Below are 25,406 nucleotides of genomic sequence, written 5' to 3' on the forward strand. Positions count from 1 at the left end.
ATAGATAACAAGATCTTATAACAGGTGAATTCATTTAACTACCTAGGATGTATGATCACTTATGAAAATGAAAAAGATATAAACATAAAAATTGCAAAATATTTAAAAATAACAGGAGTAATTAACTCTATATTTAAACCAAACCTAGTTCAAAAACAAACCAGGCTAAAAGTATACAATACATTAGCCCTACCGGTCTTAATGTATGGAAGCGAAATCTGGACAATAAAACAAAAAGACAAACGAAGATTAACAACAGCAGAAATGAAGTTTATGAGAAAAACTGCAAAGTATATCCTATTTGATCACAAAAGAAACGAAGATATTATGAAAGAATTAAACCAAGAACCAGTAATTGAAAAAATTAAAAAATATAAGCATAAATGGATGTAACACGTTCAAAGAATGAAAACAGAAAGATTACCAAAACAAGCCTTAAAGTACAAGCCATTTGGAAAAAGAAAACCAGGACGTCCTCTTAAACGATTCAACGATGACTTCTAAGGCCAGAACAGGCCATACTAGGCCTAAATGCTTGATACGTATGATGATGATGATGATGATACATAATGAAATGTAAAATGCCGCATGTAATCATATCAACTACCGTGTGTATTTGTGAAGTATATTTGCAAACGACTACTGTGATCTTTATTATTCTTTTAATTAAAAACCATATATTATACAATTATAAAGATATTAAGAGTGAAAAGTGTAACACAAGAAATTTTAGCACTGTTGCCTAAATATAAAATATATGTCATTCTCTGAAAGGTAATGATAAGTGAAAGTAAAGTGATGTACTGAATTGTACACATGGTTATTACAGAATTGTAAAGATCTCATTTTTCATTGTTGTTTTCGATTTTTTTTTTATTTTATTTATTATTGTGCAAAATGAAATGAATGCCTATAACATTATCTATTGCTTGTTAATAAAAAAGTAATTGTTAATGTGAATTATGAATCAAAATAAATTGTAAGATTAAAATGTAAATAACAAAAAGCAAAAATAACTGTTTGACTTTTAATATAACTGTAAATTAATTTTGTTAGAACTACCATTAATTTTAACATAAATTGTAGTATTACATTGTCTAATCATAATAATTTTAATAGCATGTATCAAAATGTACCCTACACTAATGTAATTTCTTTGAAAGATAATAAACTGTGAAAAAAAAATACTATCATGGGTTAAGGTATTGTGACTTGGAAGTTATTTGTAATGATTGGTTCATGAGGATTATTTGATTAAGCCGTGCTAATTCCATTTACTTAGAAACTGTAGTTAGCTTGTACGAAGAGAGTGGAATTAGCATACACTATTTATGTTGTTTGGTATTTTTTATGAATGGAAATTAGGCGTTGGTTACTGGTCATTTAAAAAATAAATAAATAAACTAGCGCCTTTTTGTTATGGTATAGGAAGTAGGCGAGGCCATTTTAGCCCTATCTAACTTTTGGAGACTGAGTGGGAATTTCAATCTCAACTGGTAGCCAATCGGAGATAGTTGGCCCAAGGTTATCACTAATTGATCGGTACACAGTGAAGAAGGCGGCTAACAAGTGCCGCCATCTCGTGGTCCTTAACACAATATATTAATATCTGAAAATAGTGGGTTCGACGGCCGATTTTCTTGAGTTTCCTGGACGAAACACCAGAGTCTCTGGAAGAAAAAACCTGCTTGCCTGTTCCAGAGATCGACTAACCCGGGAATCGGTCGACAAGAAGCTTAGAAAATGTTCCTCTAGTCGGCGACCAGATTCGAACCAGTCTTTCGTCGTGCGGTCAAGTGACAAAGAATGCAAACGCCACTTCTATTGAGCTACACAGGCCTCTTGCTGGTGATTTGTGAAGTGTAAATACAGTAGGTATGAGTGCTATTTTATTTAAAAAATCTTCGCACTGAAATGCAGTGCTACATACCATGGTATACCAAAGGCCCTTGCCCTGGTAGGCCAGAAAGGCTCAAGTCAAAATACATCAAGATATATTCGTGGGGTATATATATATATATATATATATATATATATATATATATATATATAAACCGCTGCTATATCAATGCATTGTTGTCAACGTGTGTCAAGGTCATTTATACCACATTTGTAAAAATCATTGTCTCTGGAAGTGATGAAGTCCTCCACTGCCCGATAAAGTGATGCATCATTGGCAAAGCATTTCTTGGACAAAATATGGCTCAAGTGCTGAAAAAAATAGTAATCTGTTGGGGAAATGTTAGGAGAGTATGGAGAATGAGGCACAATTTTGTATCCCAAATTGTTGATTTGTTGTATGGTTGACACTGCCGTATGTGATCGGGCGTTATTCTGAAGCAATAGGATTCCGTGTCTATTCACAAGTGCTGGCTGCTTAAGGCACACTTTTTCATGCATTTGCCACATATCTGTACAATATAGAGCTGCATTTATCGTTTCACCTCGTGGAAGGAATGAGTAGTGAATAACACCAGCAGAAGACCACCATACAGTAAATATTTTCATTGGATGCAGAGGTGCCTTTGGAGTCCTTCCTGGAGCGTCTTTCACTCCCGACCACTGCGACGAACGTGCACCATTGTCGGAGAATATCCACTTCTCATCCACAGTCACTATTCGTTGCAGGAACCTTTCTTCTTTAGTTCTTATGAGAGAAAAGCACATTGCCAAACACCGTGCTCGGTTTTCATCAGTGAGTTCGTGAGGCACCCACTTGTCGAGCTTCCTTACTTTTCCCATTATTGCCAAGTGCTGTAAAACAGTTGAGATGTGTACATTTAGTATCTGGGCGATCTCTTGTACAGTTTGTGGTGAATCTGATTCGATTAAATCATTTAATTCATTCGAATCAATGGAGGAAGGACAATGGCCAAGGGATTCATTTTGTAGCCTCATGTCTCCTGAGGGAATTTTGCAAACCAACGGCGAGTGGATCTCTCATTAGTTGTTCCTCCACCGAATGCTTTATTGATGTTTTTTACTGCAGCCACAGCAGAATTTCCCAATTTGAACTCGTAAAGGTATAGCAAACTTAACTGTCTGGGTTCCATCATTGACCTGATGTCGGTAATATTCAATGTTTAATGCTCGTTAAACGAAACAAATACTACAATTGCATCACCAACGTGTGGCACTGTCACCTGACATAAAAAAGTTGCATATACTTCAGCGCTTGCTTTCGTCAGCAAACGGTAGAAACCTGATAACGGTAGTAACAACTCAATATATATGAATATGAATATATATATATAATATAATATATATTACATCCTATGACTGATGTAGGCTGCTCATCAACTAATGATTATTCACCTAATGAGTGGCAGTTTGCTAAAAGCTCTCAACCTATATATGCAACATTGAATTCACCGCTACTTCTTCACCGTATGAGGAAACTTATGTGGACGAGGAAGAAGTACTAGATCTGTGGCACAAACTGAATAAGAATTCTACAATAGGAACTGATGGAATATCTGCACGACTGCTAAAAGAGTATTCAGCTGAACTGGTTATTCCTTTGACACGGTTATATAATATTACTCCCAGAACAAGAAAGATTTCACAGGAGTCAAAAGAATGCATGGTAATTCCATTGCGCAAGAGTGGCGCAAAGACCGATGTATCTAACTATCGACTAATCAGTATCTCAGTTGTGGTGGAGAAGATTTTGGAAAAGTTGGTCAGGACTCGCATTCATAAATGGGTTGACATAGAATCTTTACTTTGCAATGAACAGAATGGGTTCACTAAGAGAACCACATGTTTTAGCAATTGCTCACATTCTATATAATGTTATCTCTGAGTTAGACAAGGGGAATGGATACACCATGATCCTTTTGGATTTTGCTAAGGCTTTAGGCAGAATGCAGCAATAAATACTGTTGCATAAATAAACTGGAGAGTATGGGTTGGATTATAAACTGTTGCCATGGATAAGACAACGGCTGATCAGAGATACCAAAAAGTAGTATATATGGGTGTGCGAATTTGCAGGATTCAAGGTAACCACTGGTGTGATGATTCAAGGATCAGTCCTTGATCCACTGTTATTCAATCTGTACATTAATTACATTGGGAAGGATTTAACATGTGACATACAACTGTTTGCTATATGTATGTAGGGTAATCAGGAGTGCTGGAGATATGCAGTACTTGCAGAATGATTTGAATAGGCTGGAATTGTGGGCAATCGAAAATGGATGTCAGCTCAATGTCAGTAAATGTGAAGTCATTCACATCTGCGTGATCAGATACCTAATGTCATATAATATTGGTGGGGTTATGCTAAAAGAAGCTGATTAGATTAGGGGTCCTGTAGTGTTAGTAGATAGAAGTTCAGTGGCCATGTATCAAAGATTGAAAATACAACTCAAACGATAATTGCAATGCCGATACAAATTTTCACTTGTAAAGATAAAGAAGTGATTTTGTCTCTTGACAAGGTCTTGATAAGACCTCACTTGAACTATTGTGTGTAGATCTGGTCTCCTTGTTTCTGTTGTGATTCTGATATATTGAAGAGAAAGTACAAAGGAGAGTGTTAAAAATGATATCAGGATTGTAGAATACTGATTATGAAGCCAGATTGAGAATTTGTAGACTGCAGACACTAGCAAACAGGAGAAAGAGGGGGGATATGATTGAGACTTACAAACTTCTGAAAGCGTTATAGAGAATTTCAGTAGATGGAGTTTTTCATTTTATGTAGGGTGGGGAAATGACGCAAGAGCCTCTATGGAAGTTTAGAATGACTGCTCTCAAGAATGTGTGAGGGATAGGTTTTTCTCTCACAGAGTAGTGCATTATTGGAATGGATTGCCGTTGGATGTTGTGTGTGTGTGCAAGTAGCGTGAATGAATTCAAGAACAGGTATCACATCTGATGCGTGTAGTATGTGGCCTCCCTTGATAAGTCCCCGACTCCCTGGAAGTCTCTCTTTATAATAATAACCAAAAAAAGTTATTAGTTAATTTGAAGTAGCTTCGCTGGTTCTGTGAAAAAAAAAGATGTTAACGATTTATTAATATTTTACAACGGTAATAATAATAATATGATTATCATTTTCATAATTAGTACGTCTTGTTAATGCTATCGTAATTAATTTGTTATAATTATTAATAACAATCGCAATAATATTTTTAATTTCAGGTTTTTTTTTATTTAAAATATATTTTAAAGTTAATTTGCCTATTATCCACATGCAGTTGTTGAATTTACATTCATCACAAAAAGGAAATGCAGTACAATACCAGTGCCTGTAATAATACTGTTGTTTTGTTTTACAAGACATTTTAATGCTGTTTATATATTTATAAACGCTAAGAAGTTAAAATATGATACTAAAAGAAAAGATGTTATTTTGATTTCATTTCCTTTATTTTTGCTTCCTCCTCTCAAGTTGACTGTGTTTCTGATGATATGTCAATCGGAAAAAGCCAACGTTCTCTGCATAGGGATTCTTTAATGTTGACTTGGCACTTGTGACATCGGTGAATAACTTATAAAAATCATTCATCATTTCACATCCATGTTTAAAAGTAATTATTGTTGCTTTCAAGCATTCGATGAAATGAGAATTACAACACATCTCATTAACAAATTTGGAATAGCATGCTTTTATATAATAATCTTTTAAAATTAAGTTATGTCAAAATGTTTGAAACATAATTATCATAAAGTTGATTGCTTTATAACAAGAAATGTTCTCCACCAAAAACGAAAAATCCGAATAGGAAATAATCATAGTTATATTTATTTAATTTAATTTATTTATTTTATTATAGATTTTGGGAACTCTCATCACCTACACCATTATTCTTATTCAAACGAATAATTCTCAGAGTGAGAGAAATTCCACCCTACCGTCTCCTAGTCCAACAAGTTCGGCATTGCTCTGCTGTGCCGTAAATCTCTACTACTCCAAGGAGATTTTGAACCAACCAACTAGATAGGAGATCAATTAGATGGCTATTTCGGCCGTTCAAAATTTTATACTTATTCTAATCTGATTGTTTTTGTATCACAACACAAAACTTAAGAATTATCTATTACATATTCTTCATAAAAATTAAATAACGAAATTATTTATGTATGGTTATAATTTTGGTTTGTTTTATTTCTTATTACTTTAACATAAATGATATTTGGGAAAAAATTCTAAAATATTCTTCTAAAATATCTGATTGTGAAATATATGAAAAATAAAAAATAGCTTTCATAAGGAATGCATATAAAGTAGTTAGCGAGTACAATTAATTAATAGACTACTTGTTTTGTTATAGACTATAAGTAACAAAACGTTTGTCAGGACCTCGTCCATTTCCTCTAGAAAATTAGAAGGCATTAGGGAATTTTTTTTTTATGTTAAATGGGGATTTTCTAATTGGATCGCTTCACAACATTGGAAATCTAGTGTAGCGTTGAAATTTATCTGTCATTCAATTGCTAGAATATATCTGCAGTTGTTTATACAACTTGAAGATATAAATTGATCAATTAACACCCTCATCTGGAATATGTCTTCTGCCTTAAGTCAGATACATCCTAAACCTGTTCATTCAAGCACAATTAAATAAAGCTAAATAAACCGACTTGCACGATATATAGTCGAACTCTGGCACAGGCAAGTAAGATTGTTTCTCAGATTCGAATAAAACCTCAGGTTTTATCCTCGCATCAGAGAATAATTTAGAATTCACAATATTTCAGACAACATGGGCATTAAGGTTTTGGTTCAAGCGATGGCAGTAATTATTGTACCGCATTATCACTCCTGAAAGCCATGGGTTCTAAATTTAGATATTAGGTAGAGCCATTTCAGTCCTATTTAACTTTAGATATGTGATATGTATTGTGGAGTGGGGAAATCAAATTTCTGAGAATTTGTTTTCAGTAGAAATTTGGTATCTACAACTAACACAAGAAAACGATATTGCAAAGGCTTTTGATAGATTGACACATGGTGTGCTGGCACTGGCAACTAAACTGAAAGGGATGAGTTGGATAGTAGATTAGAGTACTGACTTGGAGTGATAGTCTGATAGGTATCAGCAAGTTGTGTGTATATATATAAGCAATATCTCAGAAGAACAAGAAGAAAGTCAATAATAGTGTGCTACAGGGATTTGATTTGAGGTAGATATACATTATGTGATTTGAATAATATCTTTACTTTAGGATGATATAACTCTGCTGCCAGCCTGGTTGGATGAGTAGTATCTGCTCTCCATCCAAGAGACTCCATATTCAATAAATGTTTGTGATTGTCATTCTACTAGCTCTGTGTGGAAAGGGCATCTGCGACCCTACCACTTCATCTAGCAGAATGACGTCACATGTGAATAACGAACTAACAATTGTGCGCTGTTGCAAGAATTTATTAATGGACAATATCGTTATCTATGATAAACATAATTTCATTTAATAATCGTTTCCACAGCACTGGCAGAGATGGAGAGTTCGACATAGGCACGTATATATATATATATATATATATATATATATATATATAATTGAAGATTTGGATTTGAATCCCCATGTAGAAATAAAGTACTTCTGATTACACAAATCTACCTAGATCTTGATCATCCTCTGGGTATATTTCCTCAGTAGAATGATAGTCACTCTGAACAAGATCAAGATCAAGATAAGATAAGGAATCGTGACGTGATCGGTTGTTTATTTGATGACGTCATTGTGGACGTGACATCATGAGATTGTAATGTTAGGATTTTCCCTGGAGGCATATATGTCAGTGACGTGAGTTCTTGTGTTTTGGTTCGCGTATGGAATTATGGGTGATGGTTAGAAATAAGGATTTGTGTCGTGATTGGTGGGGCACTCTGAACAAGATCTAGATCAAGATAAGATAAGGAATCGTGTCGTGGATGTGTGTTGTTGTTATCAGTTATTGTTATTTGTAATTTGTTAGTTGTAAACAAGTGACGTTATTGTTTTGAATGGAAAAGGGAAATATATTAATGGATCAGCATTAGTGTCGTGATTGGTGAGACACTATGAACCAAATAGGGGTAGGGTGAAAGGGGAAGCGACGTCAGTGACCTGGATGTGTGTTGTTATAAGTTGTAGATAAGTACATGGTTTGAGTATGGCATTATGAGTGATGGATAGTGATAAGATAAATTTTGGAATGTTTGAAATTTCGCTTCCCCCCCCTCTATCAGGGACATCACGTGGTGTGTTGGCTTTGCGTAATGCATTGTGGGTGATATTTAGAGATAAGGAATCGTGACGTTATGTGTTTGGAAATTTCCAGGGAACATATGTCTCTGTGTGATATCACATGGTGTTTTGGTTTGCCTAAGAAATTGTGGGCGATGTTTTTGAGATAAGATATCTTGGAATTTTTCCAGGGTGACACACATCCGTCATTGTCATCATGTTTTGTCGTTGGTTGTCTATAGATGGCTGTACTAATTTTCCAATACATTTTCGTGAATTTCTTTCCTTTTAATGGTGTGAATTCTTAGAGTAAAGTCGTGATGGCGGCAGTGATTAGTCTTTTGTGAATAATTTAATTATATGCTGGTGTTCCTCAAAACACACACTTTTTTCCCATACCTCATACTTATTTTATTCTTTATTCATATTCGAATTCATATTTTATTCATAATTCATCCGAATATTTTGATTTGTCAAAATTTAAGATCTTAAAGTTCAATAAATAAATGAATGAATACATTTGTGTGTGAATTCACTATGATTTCAAAAGTGATCTTACTTAAATATGCATAACACATCAACGATACCGTTTGTTCATTTAAGTTTACACATTTTATTTCACAGATATTATTTACAATGTAATATGCAGAAATAGGAATTTACAGATATAACCAATGCATGTGGTGTTTTTCTTGTCATAACATTTCTTTGGTGATACATGTGCAATTGGTTGATTTTGATACTGCTTCCCATATGAGAATAGACAGTTCAAAATACATAAGTATAAATAGTACTGCTATCATAACAAACATCTGCCACCTTTGCGATGGTTCTTGCGATTTTCACCTGCAAAGAAAAAACTTATTGTTAGTGATGGAAAAGTTAGCAGATTACTATAATCCTAATACAGTAGTTAGTTTTGGAAGTATCAAAGCTTTACAGAAACATACAAATTTGCCACATGAAACAGTGAAAAGTTGATTAGCAACAAGCCTACTTATGTGAGACATAAACCCATCAGAAGAAAGTTTAAACGCAATCAAATCAAAGTGCCGACACTTTTACACACTTTTCAATATGATTTGGCAGATTATCATCAATGTCTAACATGCAAAAGAGAATGCGGGTGTGTGTTTCCTTCTTGTATGCATAGATTGTTTTTCCCGATTTGCGTGGTTTCGAATACTGAAGAAGAAATCAGCAGACGCTGTTGTTAATGCTTTCGAGTCTATTTTTAAATAGTTCCATGTTACATAAACACAAATTAAGGAAAAGAGTTTTGCAACAAGAAATTTCGTGCATTGTAAACCATGTTGAACCTTAATATTCATTTCTACACGACCAGTAGAGAAATGAAAGCACCCATTGCAGAAAGATTTATCAGAACATTGAAAACAAAGATCTACAAATGGATCTACGTCATCCATTTGTAGATCTTTGTTTTTAGTAAAAGTTCGTATAACTTATACTAAAAGTAAAAGTTATACGAACGTTTTGCCAACTCTTGTATATATATATAATCTTACACCACACCGCACTATCAGTTAACCTTCACAACGAGGATCGTGTTTGGAAATATTTGTATGGAACCCAAGAGGAGACTACCAAACCAAAATTTCAAGTATGGGACAGTGTGGTTTTAAGTGATGATACCCACGAATTTAGAAAAGGATATTGGGGTAACTGGAAACGAGAATTGTTCACTATTGCTAAGGTTATTAATAGAAACCCTGTAGTATATAGAGTTCGCAGTCGGGACGAAGAGGTAGTGGAGAAAACTTTCTATGAACCTAACCTCAACTGCAAAGGCTGATATACCCAATGAACTTCCGGAAGATGAGTATCTAATCGAACAAGTGCTTAAACACCGCAAACAGAAAGGAAAGTTTCAGTATTTTGTTAAGTGGCTCGGTTATCCCTCATCGTATAATTCTTGGGTTTATAGCAAAGATATTTTACTTAACCCTTCCCAGTAATGCCAGTGGAAAAATGTTTCCTACTAACACGCAAACGAAATTTCAAGTGGAATTACCACACGAGATCAGACTGAAAGGTAAACAGGAAATTGCTCTTGCCGAAATTCATCTTCCGGGAGAATTTAATAACATCTATTCCGGTTACGATGAGTTTCATATGATACGTGCAGTTGGAGGAGGAGGAGGAGTCAACACTATCGACAACAACATCACAGGAAATAAAGTTTTCGAAACGTCTAAAGAAGGATTTTACAAAGTGTACGAGATTCCCCATGGCAGTTACAATTCACCCTCTGAACCTCTTTAAGTAATGTTTGATGTGAGTTCTGTGATTACTGGAAAAAAAGAAACCAAACAACACCATTTCTCTGACAGTCCCAAAAGATTACAACCTATTGTTTCCCAAGGAGGTTTCGGGTTTGGGCCTTCTATTGGGTTTTAATCAGATTGGTGTTAAACTGAAAGGCACAATCACAGGGAAATATCCAGTTGATATAAAGAGGGGTGTAGCCGCGATTATATTCTGATTCTGATTTAATCCAAGAACAGATAGTTGGTGATACATGTGCACCATTGTTACGAGATGTTCAGTGCAGCACCAAATGTTCCTTCGTTTTTGCTCACCCTGATTATTATCCGTTACGAAAACAAACATTTCAATCAATTAGCATTGAAATTCGTTCTGACAGCGGCGAGTTGTTCCACTTTCGTGGCGGTATGACAATAGTTAAATTACACTTCCGTCAAGGTGAAGGATGACTGATTATCTCAGATATTACACATTGCAGGCAGATGGGACTCAAATATTTACGGGACCCCAATACAGCGTGTTTACGGATCAGGTAGTATTTTCAGAAGTTCCTTTTCCTTTCTAAGTCCACTTTTAAAACCTGCAAGTCAATTTGTCGGTCGTCTAGCCTTAAAAGCCGGTCAGCATATGATAGGAGATTTATTGGAAGGGGTACCTGTACGTTGAGCATTTATAAACAGAGCATCAGAAGCTGGGAAAACCATGGCTGAAAAGGCTGAGAGCCTATTACTTCAGAGAGGTCAAGGAAACAAGAAGAAAAAAAAACGAATACTAAAAAGCGCAAGCAAGATGACATCTTTTGCTGAGGAGATGATGTCAGAGTTAGATCTTTTTTCCCACCCTCGTGTCAACATGTGTGTGGAAAGAAGTTCTTATGTCACCTACCAACAAATATACCTACCAACCAATGTACCTGCTATGCAAAATTCCTGTGGAATTTTGCATAGCAGGTACATCTGAAGAATACTTGGATTTGGGAAAATCATACCTACGCGTTCGGGTGCGCATCACTGACGATGATAGTAAATCTATCGAAGATTTTTCAGTTGGTGTTATGAATAATTTTTTCCACTCCCTGTTCAGTCAAATTGACTTTTTTCTCCAAGATAAACTATTGAATGTGGCATCAGGCAGGTATCCTTATAGGGCTTATATCGAAAACCTACTAAATTATGACAGAGATGCTAAAAACAGTCAACTGACAAATGAACTATTTGTTAAAGATGATGTGGCTAATGTTAGATATGTTTAGCAAAACTGAATGTGGGATGCATAGACGACAAGCTCGAATTAACCAATCGAAAAGTATCGAGATGCTTGGGCGAACACACACTGACATCATGAATCAAGACCAGTACTTGATCAACAACGTTACTGTTCGTTTGGTTCACAGTTCTCCAAATTTTGTTTACTGACTGCAAATGCTGATTCTAAGGCTAAAGTGCAAATTGAAGAGGCTACAATTTTTGTCCGCAAAGTCAAAATAAATCCAAAGATTCAATTGGCTCATCTGTCTGTGTTAGACAAGTCAAACGTGGTATAGCCCATCAATCGTGTGCAAGTGTCGATTCCCAAGGGTATGTCAGATGCCACACGAGACAATCTGTATCTAGGTGAAATACCATCTAGATTAATAATTGGACTGGTTGCTAGTGATGGATTTAATGGCACTTTCAACAGAAATCCATTTAATTTTCATCATTTCAATCTGAATTTTCTTGTGGTGACAGCTGACGTATTCAGTATTCCACGCAACCTTTGTCTCCGAACTTCAATGAAAGGCATTACAGCAGATATTACATGTCACTGTTCACATCGCTAGGCAAATGGTACAGAGACTGTGGTAATGACAGTTCTTATGAGGAATACGTAAAGGGAAACGTTCTCTATTGATTTGACTTATCTCCAGATAAAAAGGCCATTGCCCCCAATGTCAGTCTGTTAAGAAGGGGAAGTGTGCGCCTCGAAGTTAAATTTGCTCAACCACTTCCTGAAAACATCACAGTGGTTCTTTATGCAGAATTTGAGTGTGCGTTATCCGTAACAAAGGATCGTTCTGTGTTACTGGACTATGAACACTGAACAATTAATAAGCATACTAGAGTTTGAACCCACTACAAGAAAAGTGGGTTTAGGAGTTTGTGCTTGTGATGAATTACCACAACATCCGATCAGACAATGACAGTCGATGTTCCTCATGAGCACAGATCCGACTTGGTTGCCAGGACAAGCTATCTATATCAAAGACAAAAGCGGTGATTTTTTTTGATAGCTTCGGTGGTCTACCCGAAAGCGATATTGTTAACTTTCTGAATATCAACACTAATATATGGCATTATGATAGTGTACCTGTACAAGCTAATATACGAAAATAGTTTTCGCGATCCTTCGTTGGCTCAAAAAAGGGTGATCATGTTTGTGTTTGTGTATAGTTGGTAAGTATTTGGTCTATAACTTTCTTGATATCCATGGTGGAAGAAGCCATTATATTTAGAATTATGTAGAATTCATAAAACTACCTTCCAGATTTCCCATCGACAAAATAAGGTTAGGTTAGGTTAGGATATAATAACGACTCTTACGTATATCGAATAACAATGTTTGTTTTATATTTTCAACCATTTCAGTGATTCTTCGATGAACGGTACTATTTGAAAGGCAAATCCGATCAAAAGATCTTTTTGCATTATCTCCGATCATAATTTCCGCTATTGTTTTTGCTGCAGGCTTGACCAAAGTTTCACCAATTGTTTCCGCTGCACCGCGTTTTGCTATTAATAGCGAGACATGATATTAAGCTTCTAAAGCCTTCATGCTTTCACCTCCTGACACAATCGACATCACGTTTTGAGATTCTTTTAAATTTTTTTAGTTTATTTTGAAAAAAATTCGACAGGTTTGTCCTTGCATTCATTATGTTTCGATTCAAAATGGCGAATTAAATTACATGGTTTCATGCTTTCAATTTTTAAAGTTTCACCGCAAATTACACATAATGGAATAGGTTCCTCTTCATTTCACTTTCATGGACTTATCAATTTCACTTGATCCAGATACAATATCAACATTTTCTTGTTGCTGAGAGCTACTTGTATCTACTATGTTCCTCTCTTTTGCGCATTTTAAAAATCCAGTCTTCAACCAGTGATCCATACTGAAGAATTTGAAAGCTAAAAAAATTACCGTATTTAACGAACAGTCCTTCAACAAATGGCTAGTGAAAGCAGAACTCGAAACAGACAGCAATGGTAGGCCAGTAGAGATAAAGCAACTATGAAGTCGTTCATATAATTACTGCGGTGTTAACAAAAGATCACGCTACTAATTGACAAAGGGAAGCCGACAGTAGTGTTGAAATGCTAATTCTCTTCAACCGAATTCCTTATATAATATCCGAAACATATTCACTATATATTTCTTAGTTTTAACACGTTCACTCAAACAAAACCATATGTTGCCAGTGCACCTTATGGTTTTTATTGTCAACTATACAGCATTTTATGTGGTAGGGGTCATGCGATTCATTAGTTAGTGCCAGTTGTCTCTAATTGCACTGTTTTTTGAGAAACCTATTACACAGCCTGCAGATGTCTCTGTATCGTATTCAGTGATACAATAGGAACGTTTTACGATCTCAAACTTAAATTTTATTCCATGCGTTAATGATGCATAGCCGAAAATTGCCACGGACCCCCTGAAGACCTTTCGCGGACCTCCGGGGGTTCCGCGTACCACACTTTGAGAAACACTGTTCTGAAGAAACATTTACTCATTCTTTTCAGCATGTTTCCAAATTACTTGATGTTGAGAATTTGCTTACCATCAGAGAATAATAGATAGTAATAGAAAGATGAGATAGAGCCGGTTTTTTTTTTCTCATACTTTCGCCCCTCTGAAGTCTACAATATATCTATATTCTCATATGAGTTGCCAAGAGGTGTCACATCTTAAAAGATACCAAGAATTACTGAAATAAAGAGCCAAAAGGCTTCACTTCGGAGATGGGAAAATATGACTTCTGCATCACTTCAACCTGGTTATTTTACATCTGAGTCTAGCTCCCACTGACGAGACCTCGACAAAGGTCAAAATCGGTCTTGGTAGTGACCCCTTTCCATAATGCATAGCATCATACATGTCCTCAAGGAGATGTGCTTTACATTATAGATAGTACTAAGGAAAGTATCAGAACTTACTCCACCTTTACCACGAATTTCCCTGTCCTGAAAGGTTGCTTATGCTTGGATCCATCGTAGCGTTTATAGTTTCCATATTTGGCACGAAACTCTTGTAGTGTCTATATATTGGGCTTTGGAATAATGTTGGATTGAACATCCACTTAATTTGTATAAATTTTGTATCGCTGAAATGAATCCTTTTGGCTCTTTATTTCAGTTTACTTTTAATTATTAGCAAGTCATGATACATTCAACCACTAATTTATATGGAATTTGGGTAATGTACGCAAAAGCATTATCAACTAGTGAGTTTCTGATTGTTGCATTCCATTTATGGTTATTTTAAAAGCACAGCAGCAAAGGTTGTCATAACACAATAGAGAACTTCAGAATGAAATGGAAATTTATCTATCAACATTTCTTTCGCAAAGAAATTTGAACACACAGTCTCATGAACGGAAGAGGAACTTCATTCGCTTCACCACTTATCACAATAAGATTGTCATCATCATATAATCATCATCATGAAACTCCGTATAGTCAGGAACTCATCGAGCATGGTCATTTATCACTCATACCAGCTGTCATATCTTCATTTAAACGTATTCCCATTAGATGCGCTCACCACCTCAATATAACATATCATCTTTCTTTCGCCTGTTTATCGGCGACTGCGATACCCGTACTCTCAGTTTGTCCTCTTAATCTACATTCTAATTACGATATCATCTTCATAATTTATCTTTAAATCCTTGCCATATCTTATTTATCCCCTCATATCCAGGCAGAAGAAATCGCGCAAAGTAGTCGATTTGCGAGATTATTCAATCTCTTGTAAGGAGGCAAAATATGTTTCATATTCTTACACAAGGATGCCAATTTCAGCATCCGATTTACTTTCTAAATGTATCTGCAACATATCTCCAAGATCTCTGTGTTTTCATCAGTTTCTCCAAGCATAATCCTACCAATAAAATATGGGTTTGGTAATCTCATAAAACCAAACTGCATAACTACAGACTCACTAACACTTAACTGACAGTTATCATGTACACACATTTCTAGCCTACTTAAATCATTTTGTCAATGCTGGATATCAGTAGCATCCCAGATTACTCTGTATATCTTTACATCATAAGTAAGAAATGAACATTTTCCATCTGTCCCTCTCAATATCATTAATGTATAGATTGATAGACTGGTGCAAAGGCTTATTCCTGGTGTACATTACAGGTTCCCTTAAATCCAGCAAATTCGGAATCCCATATACTACTATCTGATATCCGCACTTCAGTATCTACTTATTCAAGTCAATAGTTTCTATTCAATATCTTTATACTCCAAATTTCTTTCTCGTACCATCCTGCCAAATTACGAGTACTTGACAATTCTCTGCATAGTAAGGTATCTAATCCTTTTATCCAAAAAATCGTAATGTTATAAAATATAAGCAAATTATTCAAATATGATCAATCATTTGTAAACCCTTGCCATGCGCAAATTGTCTGAGATGCTGATAGATTGTTAGTAGGGGACATTAGTTTTGCATTACCTGTGTACAAGTTCTATCCTGTATTCTTTAAATCACTGTCAGATCATTATCGCTGCCACCTTGTCTATGTTCAGATACTTTAAGTTACCTAATTATTATTCATGCAATATATATTATTCTGTTAGTCTCCACTTCACATAACATAGCTTATAACTCACTGCTACTTGACATATAGTTACTATTATTGCTTGGATTCATCTGATATCATTAGTGGCACTCCGACGTTTCCTTTCTATTCTGTTCTTCCTAAAATTCACAATAAAATTCGACGTAGTTCGAAAATATCTTACTATGTATTACCTATACAGAGTACAATATGAGAGATGTAAACATAACATAGAAGACGATACGTGTAAGTATTTAATATTATTCTGATCATATGAAAACAATTTAATTCAATTTTTACTGGATTTCATATTCTTATATGCTTATATTTTTTCAGTATGTTTTACTGAATGTGTCGGATGTTGTTTCACGATGTATATTTTAGAGAAAATCTTACAATGTTCTACCGAATATTTTCCGCTGTTTCTTAGAATGTCTTACAGAATATGAATATATATTTCATAGAATATTCTAATGAATATCTCAGAATGTTGTCTCAGCGAGATCTACTGAACGCCTCAGATTATCTTAGGATATTCTTCCGAATATCTCAGATTGTTTAAATGAACGTCTCACATCTCGTATAAAGTTCTATCGAATGTCCTACAAAATTGTCCCAGAAAGTTTTGCTGAATATTTTAGGATATTCTTCCAATTACAAAATCTTTTCCAAATGTTATCTTAGAATATTTTTATGAAAATTTGTTCCAGAATGTTCTCAAAGACAAGGTTAGAAGAAAGGTGTCTTATTTCTTTAAAAAAAAGTTCAAATCATCCATTGACAAAAATGCTAACACATTTCTGTCAATGGATTTTCTCATGATTAGGAAACATCTGGGATTTTAAGTTTCTCTGAACCCCATTTGTCACTAGAGAAAGCCGTCCTTATCAAGCGCATTAATACGATGTGGTGTTACAATTTAGGGAAACCTGAGTAACAAATAATATCTTCCATTTGAATCTGAGAAAGTGTCGTTAACACTGCTAGTGAGAGTTAATGAATTTATCTATGGCCGTTTTTACGCATTGCATTGAAAAAATGCAGCTTACTGCCTGATTAATTACATATCAGATTGAAATTTGAAAAGGGCCTCTTAGAAATATAGTTTAGGAGTAACGTAACCTTAAATCCACACCTCTGATCACATTCGTATACTCCACGTTTTGAAATATTATGATTCCTAAGCCTAAATAAATTGCGAAATAAATATCTGTCCGTGAAACACAGAAATGATAATGATTACCATCTGCGATTGCTCACCGTTTTACATAAAAATAAAAGAATAATTAGATTTTTTGCATATGCGTCTTTTTATATTATTTCATATTTATACAATTATTTTATCGACCTGGTTGACAATATATTCATTCCTATTCATGTCCATTAAGGCAAAAATTCTTCAGTAGTAGGTAGGGTAGGCACTAGTGACCAGATCAAGATCAACATAAGATAAGGAATCCTGACGTGATTGGTTGTTCATTTGATGACGTCATCGTGTGTGACGTCATGATTTTGAAATGTTTGGAATTTCCGTAGGGGCATATATATATATATATATATATATATATATCAATGTGCTCAGTTATTGTGTTTTGGTTCGCAATTGGAAAAACAACGGTACATTGAGCTCTTCGATTGGAATAGGCCTAAGTTCGATTCTCGTCGCGACGAGAGGAATCTTTATCTGGACGATTTCAATCGAAGGTGAGTTAGCCGATCTCATACGGAGGTAGCAGGGTTTTTCATCCCGCATACAAACAAATCGGCCCTTCAGAACACACGCAATTTACAGACAAAAAATACTAGTTGTGGTAGTGGTGGAGGTGGGCGGTAGATGGCGTTGAGGAAGATGATTCGTAGTAAAGGTTCGGTGTAGCAGTGGAGATTGTAGGTGTCCTCCCGCGATGAGTGTTCGGACTCCTTGGAGGTGTCACGAATAATAATAATAAGATAAGGAATCGTGTCGTGGGTGTGTGTTGTTTTCAGAGGAAAATAGTGACCTCATTTGTTGTTGTCAATAAGTGACGTAATTTGCTAATTGTAAATAAGTGACGTTGTTGTTTTGAATGGAAAAGGGAGATATATTAGTGGGTGGGACACTTCTGACCAGATCAAGATCAAGATAAGATAAGGAATCGTGACAATAACGGTTGTTATTATCAGATGAAGATAAGTGACGTCATTTGTTAGTTGTAAATAAGGGACGTTATTGTTTTGAATGGAAAAGGAAGATATTAGTGGATAAGGATTCGTGGCGTGGTTGATGGGATAAAATGAACAACATAGGGGTAGGGTGAATGTGGGAAAAGCGACATCAGTGTCTTGGATGTGTATTGTTATGAATTGTAGATAAATAAATGGTTTGCATATGGCATTATGGGAGATGATAGTGATAAAGTAAATTTTGGAATGTTTGGAATTTCTCTGGGGCACCCCTTCTGTCAAGGACATCAAGTGGTGTGTTGGGTTCATATAGCAATGTGGGTGTATTTAGAGATAAGGAATCTTCATGTTATGTGTTTGGAAATTTCTGGAGAACATATGTCTCTCTGTGATATCACATGGTGTTTTGGTTTGCATATGGAATTGTGAGCGATGTTTTTGAGATAAGATATCTTGGAATTTTCCCAGGGTAACACACACATCCGTCATTGTCGTCATGTTTTGTCTTTGTTTGTCTATAGATGGCTGTACTAATTTTCCAATTCAGTTTGCGATATTTCTTTCCTGTTAAAGGGTGGGAATTCTTAGAGTAGAGTCGTGATGGCGGCAGTGAATAGGCTTTTCTGAATAATTTAATTATATGCTGCTGTCCCTGAAACACGCATACACACACACATTAAACATGAAAAGTCGCTAATGTATCCATGTTGACACTCTACTATGTACCCTATGATTATTCTTATGAAAAAAACTATTCATTATTAGAATTACACTTACCAAAACATACGAGTAGTCATTATTGAAATTACATTTTTTTTTCTCACTGAATTATAAGTGTTTAAATCCTGCACCTAAAGAACGTCGACCATAGGATTCACACTATTCAAAAAATAATACAGAGTATTAACATTAGGGACCACGAGATGGCGGAAGTTGTGCACCATTCAATCTTCTGCGGATTGCGTTTAAATTTATTGATAGTATTTCGATAACTATCGTGATTGACTGAGGAATAACATCAGCTATCCACCAGTTTGAAAAAAAAGTTGTTAGTTTTGGCTAAAGACCACGCCTACTCCCTTTGAAGAATAAAATTTGTTGTATTTTTCGAGCTGTCAGTTCTCAACACAAAGAAAGACGCAAACATTCTTGTGAACTCAATACTTTTCCTATCAAGATAAATAATTCGCAATGTAATTTACTAAATCCTTGGTATCGAATAGAATTACATTAAGGAGAGTTGCTGATAAACAGTTATTCTAGAAATGTATCATTTATAAGGATCATTCATTACAATAACAGCTCAGGCGCTCAATGATATTTTAATGAAATAAATAAATAGATGCGTAAATATCAAACACGCGAAAACCACGTTTCGTGAAATGGGTTCACCTCTTTTTAATAGATTTTCTAGTTGGAATGTTGCCCTGAACCGTGATATAGATCAACCATATATCAAGAAAGGAAATACCTTAGTTCGTCACTTATTTTACTCGTAAACGAGCGCCATAGTCAACCCGAAAATATCTCTGATACTTCTAAAGATTTTCAGCTTTCTGTTGAGTTGTGAACATGGATTCCAAGAATAGCAACTTTTACCGAGGATTTCGCTTTCTTTCTTTAATCCACATTTTCAACGGCACGTGGTTCTTTAAAGGTTTGTTCTCTTCAAGGATGTCTGCGCTTGATTTCCGCGTATGCAGTTTTCAAACCTATTATACTTTTTTTTGTGCGGTTCTGCTGCTACTGCTTTGAATTACTTCTTATACGCCCGTTTAATAATCGAGCAATCGAAACAGAACATGCAGTATTTTCAACTTATGTGCCTCTTCTACGGATTATTCTACGTCATGTTTGTTCGCTTGTTTCTGTTCATGACGGGCAAGAAAATGATAGCTCTTGTGGAAAGTTGTTGGAGTCTCGAAACTGATCTAAGATCATTTCAGCTAAAATCCTTTCCTATAAGAAAAACGTTGAGCGCAGTTGTTTCTCTGCACTTTTTGATGATATGATAGAAACAGTTCTCACCTCTGAAAAGCTGTCTTCAAAATTGCAACATGTATTTATTTTTATGATAATTGGCTCACTAATGCTTTATGCGATCGTTGCTTCGTTTACTGTCATGTCTTCTTGGATTTTGTATTTTGCAGAATTTCTCAGACATTCATTTTCTTTCGTAAATGAGACTTTAAACCAAAATAAGAAAAATATTGCTTTAAGAGCATTTACGAAATTGGAGGAGATTAGAATGCTTTATGTTAGGTGCTGCTGTATTGTAAAAGAAGCAAATAATTGCTTTTCATGCGCTCTTTTCTTTACATATGCAGCAAGTACTATTTTCTCTTGCTTCGTTGGTTATGATGTTTTCAATCCAAGTCTGCAGCAATCAATGAGATTATTATATGGAATTTTTATTTTATTTGCACTTTTCCTTATGACGCTAGTCGCTCGCTATCTACATCAAGTAATTGTTATGGTAAGTAAAAATATTTTGCCACTTATTTCTCCTTGCAATATAATGTGCCGTATTGCAGCCATTGGATAATAAGATGCAGGAAAAATGTTGATTAATGTTTTTTTCAAGTCCTTTTCAATGAAATCACGCCATGAATGTTTATCATTTGTTGAAAAATATTATTATCGTCATGTTCATTCTTGTAATTAATAATAGTGAGCGTTGTTGGTTTTCTAGATTCAAGTTGCACATTAAAAGTTGAAATAAGGTGAAAATCAATAACAACTTTCAGGCAAGTTTTTAATTAAATGCAAAATTGCAAGTGCAATTAATACTTATATTGGAAATTTCCCTCTAAACGAAGCCCTTTGGTCGGAAAGACCTCGGTTGATTCCTGTCTGTCACATGAGGAACCTCCATCTGGTCTCTTTCGACTAAAGGTGAGTTAGCCGGTCTCAACCGGAGGAAGATTTTTTTTACCTGGAAACTCGAGTTTCTCCTACCACAAAACAGCCAAACCGGCCCGTTAACACAAAATGATCTACAGTAAAAAATAATATACTTAGAAAGGGTATAATTCCTCATGAAAGGGTACAACCTCAAACGGTCCTAAGTGCACGGATGAAGAAGATTGGGGGAACCTCACACGACAAACAAACAAGTAATAATAATAATATTTAGAACAGCAGTTTATAATCTTTCAAAGAAATACATAAGTGTAGTACACATTTTGCTACATGTTGATTGACTATAATTGACTTGTCTTAAGCATTTCACAGGACCATTAAGGTTCTTCGACTGTGGATTTCACAACCGCGACCGTCTCGAGGATAAGGTGGTTGACCCTATGACTATCTTTGTGTCCTAGGCCTTTGGATGTGTGTGTACGCGGTCGGTTTGCTAGTTCTGGGGGACGAAAAACACGAGTTTCCGGGTGAAAAATGTCTCCATCCCCGTATGAGACCTGCTAACTCACCATTAGTCGAAAGCGATTCCTCCAGATAAAGGTTCCTCACTTCACTGACAGGAATCAAACCAGGTCTTTCCAACAGAAGGGCTTCGTCTATACTGACTAAATCTATACTTCATCTGTACTGAGCTACGGAGGCTCTCTGATCAGTAGTGACTGTGATTACTTGGTAGCTAGGCACAAATATCTTTTGTATCATTTAATATCATTTTGTATCAAATATCATTTAATACTATTTTGCTATAAAGTTTTATAGCAAAATAGTATTAAATGAAAACATCGACTCGTTCAGCTTTTTATATATATAAAAAAGTATAGGATGGCACCACAGTTGCAAAACTAAACAGCGTATTTTTTTTTCGAATCCAGCTAACCTTGTTCCGAACGCTATTAGTGTCATCTAGTAAAAATTAATATAATAGTGTGCCAGCTATGACACAGCAGACAGATCGATAATAGCGGTAGTTTTTTGTGACGTTGTGCACAGTCTATTTTTAAATAAAAAATAACGAATTTTTAAAGAATATAATTAATTTATTATTATTATTATTATTTTGGGCGACTCCAGGAGTCCTTAGACTCATCGAGGGAGGCCCTAAACATCATGTCCACACAACTATGCGATTACATTCTCACAGTATCTATCATACCTTGTCTTGAACTCGTTCACCGTCATAGCACCCACAACAGACTCCGGCAGTTTATTCCACTCATTTACCACTCTACAAGTAAAGAACCCAGCTCTAACACCCCTGCTAATCACACTCTTGCCCAGCTTCCATAGGTGTCCCCTAGTTCTCACACCACCAGTCCTGTTCTCAAAAATATCCTCTGAATTAATCCTATAGAATCCCTTTAGCAATTTGAATGTCTCAATCATATCTCTCCTCCTCCGCCTATCAACTAGTTCCTGCAACCCACAAATCTTCAACCTGTTCTCATATGGTTCATTCTATAGACCTGTTATCATCTTGGTCACTCGCCTCTGGATCCTCTCCACCTCCTCCCCATCAAGTAGGAACCGAGGTGACCAAATCTGGGCACAGTAGTCGAGATGAGGTCTTATCAAGGCTCGGTACAGAGGTACAATAACTTGCTTGTCTCTGCTCGTCAAGGTATTTTTCAACAACCAAGTGAGTTGATGAGCTGATTTAGCTACTTTTGCAGTGTGCCCCCTAAACTTCATCTCCTTATCCACCAACACTCCCAAGTCCCTGGCCTCATCAATCTCTTGGAGTACGGTTCCACCAATGTGGTATACTGCTGCTAATCTTTTCACCCCAAAATGCATAACCTTACATTTTGTCACATTAAATTGACATTCATTCTCCTTACCCCAGAACTCCAATCTATCCAAGTCATCCTGCAAGATTGTAACATCTTCTGCATTCACTATCGCCTTACCCAACTTTGCATCATCAGCGAACAAATGAATTGTTCCACTTAGATCCTTCCCAATATCGTTAATGAACAGATTAAACAGCAGTGGTCCAAGAACAGAACCCTGCGGCACACCACTAGTTACAGGCCGTCTTTTGGACTCTACTCCTGAATAAACTACTCTTTGATATCTCTCCATCAACCAACCACCTATCCATCTCACCAACCCTATATCCATTCCCATATGTTGTAGTTTACGGATTAGTATTCCATGTGGTATCCTGTCAAACGCCTTTGCCAGGTGCAGCAGTATCACTGTAAAAACCCATTTCCCTTATCCAGTTCAGCCGTCACCTTGAGCAAGTTACTGAAGCATGATCTACCCTTCACAAAGCCATGCTGTCCCCTGTACAGTATCTCGTTTTCATCAATTCATTAATTAAAATACATTCTGTTTAATATTGTATAACATGTAAACAATGAAGATACATAATTGACAGAATATGCGAGGAGGTCTCACTGAACACTTCAAAAGACGTAAGATACTCCATCCACACCTTAAATGGCACTACATTAGGACATAACAAGTTTCCTAGTTATTTAGATGTCACATTAGACCACATGTTTATTCTAAAGGAAGCACACTACAGATCTTGACTTATTCTCCCTAACGTAACTGGATGAGAGCATAGCAAAAACTGATCGCTGTTTTGACAAGGCTAAAGAGCTTCACTTTTCCCTTTCAATTATGAACATGGATGCGAAAGATAACAACTTTTACAGAGGATTTCGCTTCCTTGCTTTGATCCACATTTTCAGCGGAATATTCTTCTTTAAAGGCCTCTTTCCTTTAAACATTTCTAGTCTTTATTTGAAGTATGCAGCTTTCAAACGTGCTATCGTTTTTTATGTTGTTCTTGTGCTTTTGCCTTTTATTACTACTTTCACGTCTGCTCATCAGTCGAGGACTGGAACCAGAAGAAATAGTACGTACGGTTAGCGATCAACTTGTACGCATTATTCTTTATGGTTATAGATTGGTCCTGTGGTTATACATTGTGGAACAATGTTCTTTCTTGTTATACATTGTGGAACAATGTTCTAGTCTTGAAGTTGATTTGTTCACCAAATCAACTTCAAGATCAGTTCGATCAAAATCTTTTAACATAAGAAATGTTCTGGCAAGTGTTGTTTCTGTTCACTTACTGATGTTTATTTATTCCATTTTTCATGAGTATACTTTAATGGAACGAGACATACATGTATATCTTATCTCTTTGAGGTCATCTGCAACACTCTATCGCGTACTTTTTATAATAATTGCTTCAATTATTATAAATTGAAAAACTTAAAAAATTAAAAAACATGCACTGACCATATAATGTTTTATATGGTCAGAGCATTGGCTGTTATTATGTTAATGTTGGATTTCGTATTTTGCAGAATTTATCAGGAATTCGTTTTCTGTTGTGAATGAAATTTTAAAACAGAACAAGGAAACACATCGTTAACAAAGTTTCTGAAACTGTAGGAGATAAGAATGCTTTTATTAGGTGCTGTTTTTTTGTAAAGGAAGCAAATCACTTTTTTATCAGCTGCGCTTTTCTTTACGTTTGCTGCAAGTACAATTTTTTGTTGTTTTGTAGGTTGTCAGATTTTCAATATAAGCTATTCTACGGCAGGTATAGTGTCGTATGGTGTTTTATTTTTATTTGTACTCTTAATGATGACACTGATTGCTCACTGTTTACAACGAGTGATTAATCAGGTAAGTTAAACAAAGTTATTTCGTCACTTAATTTTGTTTCAGTTGTTTCATTAGTAGATATTGTTAGTATGGCGCCGATGCATATTGGACTTATACCGGCTAAGACGTTTTTCTTGGGTGAGATCAATATGCGAGATTTTGTTTAATGTGGTATATGTAATATACATAACAGTTGTATAGATGATATTGATAAAAGTCCGAAAAATGTTAATGTCTGTGTGATAATGTTGAAAGGTCAGAGAAGAAGAATGTTACAGTGTATACCTATGAACTGAATTTGATGAACCCAAGAACTTATATAATGCAGATGGATTGTATTGATGATTCTTAATTAGATGTCTAGAGTGAGTTTGTTGAGGTGGAT

At 35.6% G+C, this 25,406-nt stretch overlaps 1 pseudogene; it reads right to left on the reverse strand.

Moving 5' to 3' along the window:
• Nucleotides 1-2,079: 2,079 nt before the first annotated feature.
• On the reverse strand, nt 2,080-2,898 carry LOC150097897 (histone-lysine N-methyltransferase SETMAR pseudogene; annotated as a pseudogene).
• Nucleotides 2,899-25,406: the final 22,508 nt, after the last annotated feature.

This window comes from Typopeltis vanoorti, chromosome 16, assembly GCF_054136105.1.
Source record: "Typopeltis vanoorti isolate ZY-2024b chromosome 16, IOZ_Tvanoo_1.0, whole genome shotgun sequence".
NCBI lineage: Eukaryota > Metazoa > Arthropoda > Arachnida > Uropygi > Thelyphonidae > Typopeltis > Typopeltis vanoorti.